The sequence below is a fragment of the Pseudophryne corroboree genome, unplaced genomic scaffold (assembly GCF_028390025.1).
Source record: "Pseudophryne corroboree isolate aPseCor3 unplaced genomic scaffold, aPseCor3.hap2 scaffold_1532, whole genome shotgun sequence".
Taxonomy (NCBI): Eukaryota; Metazoa; Chordata; class Amphibia; order Anura; family Myobatrachidae; genus Pseudophryne; species Pseudophryne corroboree.
Genome location: NW_026968164.1, coordinates 79561 through 88656, shown reverse-complemented (window position 1 = coordinate 88656; position 9096 = coordinate 79561). Strand labels below are relative to the sequence as shown.

At 38.3% G+C, this 9096-nt stretch overlaps 1 non-coding gene across 1 annotated transcript; it reads right to left on the bottom strand.

The window, feature by feature from the left end:
* Nucleotides 1-5343: 5343 nt before the first annotated feature.
* On the bottom strand, nucleotides 5344-5417 carry TRNAN-AUU (transfer RNA asparagine (anticodon AUU)). Its single transcript has one exon. It is a non-coding gene; the product is annotated as a tRNA-Asn (tRNA).
* Between the last annotated feature and the right edge of the window lie 3679 nt (nucleotides 5418-9096).

The following is a 9096-nucleotide window of genomic DNA, read 5'->3' as shown; positions in this document are numbered from 1 at the left end:
AAGTGCTCCAAACACAAAATATAAAAGGTAAAGCGGCTGAGCCGCAACACACGGCAGAGCCGCAACTCACGAACACCACTGGATATAAAACGGTGATCAGTCAGGACTCCAGGGAACCAAACGACCTCTTGGGATGAGATGATAACTCCCGAATACCGGACTTCTGCGGACTGGAATGACCGGATACAGCAGGACTGGAAACAGACTCTCAGCAAACAAAGGCAGCATGCAGGAAGCTATTACCGGCGTCTGTGAGAAGCCCTGGGAGTGTATTTAACAAGGAGTCCTCCAATCAGCTGCTAAAGGCTGATTAGAATAAATGCCGTGCAGCTGCCTTGCTGCACGGCCAGAGAGCAGGTGAATATCTTAATTTCCTAAAGCCTAGCAATGGGGAACGCGGTCCGCCAGTGGCGTCCCCGTTGCTAGGGTCCGTGCGGCTCAGCGCGCCCGGCGTCTAGCGTTGCTAGGGAGCCGGCGGCTGTACGTGCACGGCGTCTCTAGTTGCTAGGCGCCGGGCCGCGCAGACCATCAAGCGGACCCCGGCGCCTAACAGTATGACTCCCAAAAACAACAACCGCGTCATTGGGACCAACTGCGATTTTGGCAAGTTTAGGAGCCAACCATGTTGTTGAAGAACTGTCAGGGAGAGTGCAATGTTTTGCACCAACTGGTCCCTGGATCTCGCCTTTATCAGGAGATCATCCAAGTACGGGATAATTGTGACTTCTTGCTTGCGAAGGAGAACCATAATTTCCGCCATCACCCTGGTGAAAATCCTCGGAGCCGTGGACAGACCAAACGGCAATGTCTGAAATTGGTAATGACAATCCTGAATTGCAAACCTTAGGTAGCTTGAGGCAGTGGCTAAATGGGAACATGTAAGTAGGCATCCTTTATGTCTACCAAAACCATGAAATCTCCGTCCTCCGGACTGGAGATCACTGCCCTGAGAAATTCCATCTTGAAATTGAATTTCTTTAGGAAGAAATTGAGGGATTTCAGATTTAAGATTGGTCTGACTGAGCCGTCCGGCTTCGGGACCACGAAGAGGCTTGAATAAAAACCTTCTCCCTGCTGACTAAGGCCAATTTGAACAATCGGTGAGGGGGAACGTCTTGAAACCCCAGTTTGTACCCTTGGGACACTATTTGTAAAACCCACGAGTCCAGGTCCGAATGAATCCAGAACTGACTGAAGAGTTTTAGACGTGCCCCCACTGGTGTGGGCTCCTGCAAGAAAGCCCCAGTGTCATGCAGTGGATTTGGCAGAAGCAGAGGACAATCTCTGGTCCTGCGATCTTGAAGAGGCTACAGACCTCTTCCTTTTCCTTCCTTTACCTGCAAAGAAAGGGGAATCTAAACTTCTTGCATATCTATTGGGCCAAAATGACTGCGGTAGATAATGATGCGTCTTCATCCGTTGACAGGGAACATAGGGCAAGAAGGTTGACTTACCATTGAAATGAGGATGCATCTTGCTGCCTTTCCAATGAAGCAAGTTTAATTTAGTAATAGGTGAAAAACCATCCTTACAAAGGTGTTAATCAGAGACTTGGCTTTGTGGACACTTTTCAGAGAACAAATTTGTTAGCATAAAAATAAAGCCAGAAAATGAAGAGCTGTTTAATCACTCAATTGGATTTTTCTGCCAGCATATTTTTTTTCTCTGCAACCCACTGCTAAATTGTGCTTTCTAGCTGTTTTTATAAAATCACTGAATCAAATCTAACTCTGATTACATCAGAGAAGGCCAGGTACCCTACACCATAACAGGGGGTTTGAAATTTTGACTTGTCTACTTAAAGATCACCAAAATCTGATAACAAGGTCAATTAGGTCCCTGGGTGGGATTGAACCACCAACCTTATGGTTAATAGCCGTACATACTAACTGATTGCGCCACAGAGACACTTTGCAAATGTCCATACTGACAAAGGCTAATAAGCATTCATCTAAAACGTTTCCTAGAAAAACTTTAAAAAGTCAATAATCTGGAGAGTTTTTGTAAGATGTTTCTTCCATCAACCAACGAAGAAACACATTGGTACTTTCCCATGATGAGTGAGTGCTTCAGGATCTCTTGCACTTACATGTGCAGCAGAGTACTGCAATGGAAGCATGCTGGGCCCATAACCCAGAGGTAGGCAGATTGAAACTATCCTCTGCTATATGCATTTTTTTTTGTTAATTAAAGTAATCCAAAACTGGGATTGATATTTTGTCTCTTTTATTTTTACTTAAAGTACAATAACTTTTACCATTTTAATTTGTTTTAATAGTATATTGACAGTATTGTTTTCTTTCAAAAATCCACTTCATTTTCTTTACCCTATTATTAAAATGGTAATTGACAAAAACAAACTACATTGTCACCAGAAGAGCAATACAAAATGTACAAGTGATATATTAAAATCATCTTTCCAGCTTGAATTTCAATGATGCATTGGGTCAACAATTTTGTGAGAAACATCTTCACCCTTAAATAAAGATTTTCTTAATTCCTTACCTGTGTGCTAATTAGATATCACCTTGTTTTAACATTAAACAGACTTCCACATGAGAAAGCAGCAAGGATGCAGTGGCGTTAATGTTTCCTGGTGTCAACCTGTATTATTTCAGTAGACATTGAAATGAGGATACATCTTGCTGCCTTTCCAATGAAGCAAGTTTAATTTAGTAATAGGTGAAAAACCATCCCTACAAAGGTGTTAATCAGAGACTTGGCTTTGTGGACACTTTTCAGAGAACAAATTTGTTAGCATAAAAATAAAGCCAGAAAATGAAGAGCTGTTTAATCACGCAATTTGATTTTTTTGCCAGCATATTTCTTTTTCTCTGCAACCCACTGCTAAATTGTGCTTCCTAGATGTTTTTATAAAATCACTGAATCAAATCTAACTCTGATTACATCAGAGAAGGCCAGGTACCCTACACCATAACAGGGGGTTTGAAATTTTGACTTGTCTACTTAAAGATCACCAAAACCTGATAACAAGGTCAATTAGGTCCCTGGGTGGGATTGAACCACCAACCTTTTGGTTAATAGCCGTACATACTAACTGATTGCGCCACAGAGACACTTTGCAAAAGTACATACTGACAAAGGCTAATAAGCATTCATCTAAAACGTTTCCTAGAAAAACTTTAAAAAGTCAATAATCTGGAGAGTTTTTGTAAGATGTTTCTTCCATCAACCAACGAAGAAACACATTGGTACTTTCCCATGATGAGTGAGTGCTTCAGGATCTCTTGCACTTACATGTGCAGCAGAGTACAGCAATGGAAGCATGCTGGGCCCATAACCCAGAGGTAGGCAGATTGAAACTATCTTCTGCTATATGCATTTTTTTTTGTTAATTAAAGTAATCCAAAACTGGGATTGATATTTTGGCTCTTTTATTTTTACTTAAAGTACAACAACTTTTACCATTTTAATTTGTTTTAATAGTATATTGACAGTATTGTTTTCTTTCAAAAATCCACTTCATTTTCTTTACCCTATTATTAAAATGGTAATTGACAAAAACAAACTACATTGTCACCAGAAGAGCAATACAAAATGTACAAGTGATATATTAAAATCATATTTCCAGCTTGAATTTCAATGATGCATTGGGGCAACGATTTTGTGAGAAACATCTTCACCCTTAAATAAAGATTTTCTTAATTCCTTACCTGTGTGCTAATTAGATATCACCTTGTTTTCATATTAAACAGACTTCCACATGAGAAAGCAGCAAGGATGCAGTGGCGTTAATGTTTCCTGGTGTCAACTTGTATTATTTCAGTAGACATTGAAATGAGGATGCATCTTGCTGCCTTTCCAATGAAGCAAGTTTAATTTAGTAATAGGTGAAAAACCATCCTTACAAAGGTGTTAATCAGAGACTTGGCTTTGTGGACACTTTTCAGAGAACAAATTTGTTAGCATAAAAATAAAGCCAGAAAATGAAGAGCTGTTTAATCACTCAATTGGATTTTACTGCCAGCATATTTTTTTTTCTCTGCAACCCACTGCTAAATTGTGCTTCCTAGCTGTTTTTATAAAATCACTGAATCAAATCTAACTCTGATTACATCAGAGAAGGCCAGGTACCCTACACCGTAACAGGGGGTTTGAAATTTTGACTTGTCTACTTAAAGATCACCAAAATCTGATAACAAGGTCAATTAGGTCCCTGGGTGGGATTGAACCACCAACCTTATGGTTAATAGCCGTACATACTAACTGATTGCGCCACAGAGACACTTTGCAAAAGTCCATACTGACAAAGGCTAATAAGCATTCATCTAAAACGTTTCCTAGAAAAACTTAAAAAAGTCAATAATCTGGAGCGTTTTTGTAAGATGTTTCTTCTATCAACCAACGAAGAAACACATTGGTACTTTCCCATGATGAGTGAGTGCTTCAGGATCTCTTGCACTTACATGTGCAGCAGAGTACAGCAATGGAAGCATGCTGGGCCCATAACCCAGAGGTAGGCAGATTGAAACTATCCTCTGCTATATGCATTTTTTTTTGTTAATTAAAGTAATCCAAAACTGGGATTGATATTTTGGCTCTTTTATTTTTACTTAAAGTACAATAACTTTTACCATTTTAATTTGTTTTAATAGTATATTGACAGTATTGTTTTCTTTCAAAAATCCACTTCATTTTCTTTACCCTATTATTAAAATGGTAATTGACAAAAACAAACTACATTGTCATCAGAAGAGCAATATAAAATGTACAAGTGATATATTAAAATCATCTTTCCAGCTTGAATTTCAATGATGCATTGGGTCAACAAATTTGTGAGAAACATCTTCACCCTTAAATAAAGATTTTCTTAATTCCTTACCTGTGTGCTAATTAGATATCACCTTGTTTTCACATTAAACAGACTTCCACATGAGAAAGCAGCAAGGAAGCAGTGGCGTTAATGTTTCCTGGTGTCAACTTGTATTATTTCAGTAGACATTGAAATGAGGATGCATCTTGCTGCCTTTCCAATGAAGCAAGTTTAATTTAGTAATAGGTGAAAAACCATCCTTACAAAGGTGTTAATCAGAGACTTGGCTTTGTGGACACTTTTCAGAGAACAAATTTGTTAGCATAAAAATAAAGCCAGAAAATGAAGAGCTGTTTAATCACTCGATTGGATTTTTCTGCCAGCATATTTTTTTTTCTCTGCAACCCACTGCTAAATTGTGCTTCCTAGCTGTTTTTTTATAAAATAACTGAATCAAATCTAACTCTGATTACATCAGAGAAGGCCATGTACCCTACACCATAAGAGGGGGTTTGAAATTTTGACTTGTCTACTTAAATATCACCAAAATCTGATCACAAGTTTAATTACATCCCTGGGTGGGATTGAACCACCAACCTTTCGGTTAATAGCCGAACACACTAACCGATTGCGCCACAGAGACACTTTGCAAAAAGTGCATACTGACAAAGGCTAATAAGCATAAATCTAGAACGTTTCCTAGAAAAACATTAAAAAATCAATAATCTGGAGAGTTTTTGTAAGATGTTTCTTCCATCAACCAACGAATAAACACATTGGTACTTTCCCATGATGAGTGAGTGCTTCAGGATCTCTTGCACTTACATGTGCAGCAGAGTACTGCAATGGAAGCATGCTGGACCCATAACCCAGAGGTAGGCAGATTGAAACTATCCTTTGCTATATGCATTTTTTTTGTTAATTTAAGTAATCAAAACTGGGATTGATATTTTTGCTCTTTTATTTTTACTTAAAGTACAATAACTTTTACCATTTTAATTTGTTTTAATAGTATATTGACAGTATAGTTTTCTTTCAAAAATCCACTTAATTTTCTTTACCCTGTTATTAAAATGGTAATTGAAAAAAAAACTACATTGTCACCAGAAGAGCAATACAAAATGTACAAGTGATATATTAAAATCATCTTTCCAGCTTGAATTTCAATGATGCATTGGGGCAACAATTTTGTGAGAAACATCTTCACCCTTAAATAAAGATTTTCGGAATTCCTTACCTGTGTGCTAATTAGATATCACCTTGTTTTCACATTAAACAGACTTCCACATGAGAAAGCAGCAAGGATGCAGTGGCGTTAATGTTTCCTGGTGTCAACCTGTATTATTTCAGTAGACATTGAAATGAGGATGCATCTTGCTGCCTTTCCAATGAAGCAAGTATAATTTAGTAATAGGTGAAAAACCATCCTTACAAAGGTGTTAATCAGAGACTTGGCTTTGTGGACACTTTTCAGAGAACAAATTTGTTAGCATAAAAATAAAGCCAGAAAATGAAGAGCTGTTTAATCACTCAATTGGATTTTTCTGCCAGCATATTTTTTTTCTCTGCAAACCACTGCTAAATTGTGCTTCCTAGCTGTTTTTATAAAATCAATGAATCAAATCTAACTCTGATTACATCAGAGAAGGCCAGGTACCCTACACCATAAGAGGCGGTTTGAAATTTTGACTTGTCTACTTAAAGATCACCAAAATCTGATAACAAGATCAATTACATCCCTGGGTGGGATTGAACCACCAACCTTTTAGTTAACAGCCGTACACACTAACTGATTGCGCCACAGAGACACTTTGCGAAAGTGCATACTGACAAAGGCTAATAAGCATTCATCTAAAACGTTTCCTAGAAAAACTTTAAAAAGTCAATAATCTGGAGAGTTTTATAAGATGTGTTGAATACTGTGACAGAGGCAACCTGCTGAAGGCCTAACAGTTATGTGTGTGCACTACGGGATAGTACGTATATTATGTATACATCCAATAAGCAAAGGGTTCTCATATTCACTAGTATAATATGAAAGCATAACAGAATCCATTTTGATTCTAGCTAGATGATATAGCAAATTCATCTTGAACTTTTTACACACCCTGAGAGAAAAACAACTTTGTTGGCTAAGTATTGTTTCCACATACGCACTTTCTAAAAGCTCATAGAGACCAGATGTAATTCCTAATATGGACACAGTTGAAGCTCACGAGTATCTTTTTAGTATTCTTGACAATTGTCCCAATATTGCATAACTCTATTGCCTAACATTGTATTCCTGGGGTATGAAATCATATGGGAGGAATATACAAAAGGGGTGTAACTGTGTATTATATAAAACTCATTGTTGATACGTGTATGTTGTTGTTAAATGATTTGACACAGGACGAGAGAATGCTACTTCTCCCCTGTATACGGGCGTGGCCCTTTGAATAAATAATAATTGATTTTTATAAATCCATTTTCAATTCATTCTTTTACCTAACAACCCAAATAGCAACAAGATGGTTAATTTAGTTAATCCAAGAGAATTCAACAGATGGGGGCTATGTCCTTGGAACTATAGATCTCGATCTCTTCATCAAATTCTCAAAGGGGTGTGCCAGCCAGCCAGCAGCTGATGATGGAAGGAACATCCCAAGTCATAACAGCACTGGTAAGTATAGAATACCATGGTATGTGCTGTATTCCAGTACATGCTGTTTCTATACCTGCCAGCTGTCTGTGTGATTGTATTTTTTATAATATGAGAATGAGAAGTGGAGAGATTGAAAAAAAACTAGTAAAATAACTCAGGGACCTGTTTGTTGTTGCTTGTTTGTAAAATGAATACCAAAATTATGTCCAAATCGGTTGAAGGACCAAGTAACTCGGAAATGATGATTGACAGATGCTGTTGCATGTAAATAAGAATACCAAAATTAATTCAAAGATTTGAGCAAAGAAACAGTGACCTGTGTTTTTCACTCTATGAATGATTGCATGAATAAGTGCTTTGGACCAAGAGCCAAATAAAGTAAAAAGCACATAGATCACCTCCACTTGTTAGTCAGCTACACTTGTATAAGAAGGGTACATTAGAAAAAAATAGAGTGAACAACCCGAGGTTATAGGGATTATATGTAACTGAGTGTAAGTATATATTGCAATACTGAGCTGCTAAGAGCTGCTGGTTGTTTTAAGCATAACCTAAGCATGTTGCTTTGTGATTGTAGTTGTGATAAGAGGATCTACTGCAGCTTCCCAGTTGACAGACGTGTCGCGTGTGTGAAAAATTGCAGGGATTGCGAATTTTTCCAGCGTATGGGAAGGGCAGGGAGGATTAACCCTAAGTGTGCATATCATGTATGGAAGAAATATTCCATAGAAGCACAAATTTTGTATAGTACTGTGACAAAGGGTACAGTATATGTTTTGCATTTAAATCATGCTGTATAATATTGGCCTGATCAACCAATACTAAGCGTATTTTGAAATCGGCAAAACTGTTGAAATCTGCAAGAAATTGAAGTTTGCAAACTGTATTTAAATTTGTGTGTTATGGTTTTGTGTGTGGGACATAATGTTCAGTTAAGTATATTCTCAGATCTGTGTCTAATGGAAACCTTCTGTCTGTGATTGGCATGGTTACAAGTTTTGAAATAATAAGGTTTGTGGTACCGAAACCGGACGGTTCGGTGAGACCCATTTTAAATTTTAAATCTTTGAACACGTATATAAAACGGTTCAAGTTCAAGATGGAATCGCTCAGGGCGGTTATCTCAAGCCTGGAGGAAGGGGATTACATGGTATCACTGGACATCAAGGATGCTTACCTGCATGTCCCCATTTACTCTCCTCACCAGGAGTACCTCAGATTTGTGGTACAGGACTGTCATTACCAATTCCAGACGCTGCCGTTTGGTCTGTCCACGGCACCGAGGGTGTTTACCAAGGTAATGGCCGAGATGATGATACTCCTGCGAAAAAAGGGAGTTATAATTATCCCGTACTTGGACGATCTCCAGATAAAGGCGAGGTCCAAGGAACAGTTGTTGATCGGAGTAGCACTAGAATTAAAATTTTAAAGCCTCCTGTTAGGCCATCATCTACACGACATAGCCCTGAATTTTCCAATGCGCAGCTCTTTGCAAAAGAGAGATATTGGCAAGGAAAAGCTGTCTTGTACCTTTGCATTTTTCTCCCAAACGAAGGACACTAGAAAGAAAATTTTAAAGCCTCCTGTTAGGCCATCATCTACACGACATAGCCCTGAATTTTCCAATGCGCAGCTCTTTGCAAAAGAGAGATATTGGCAAGGAAAAGCTGTCTTGTAC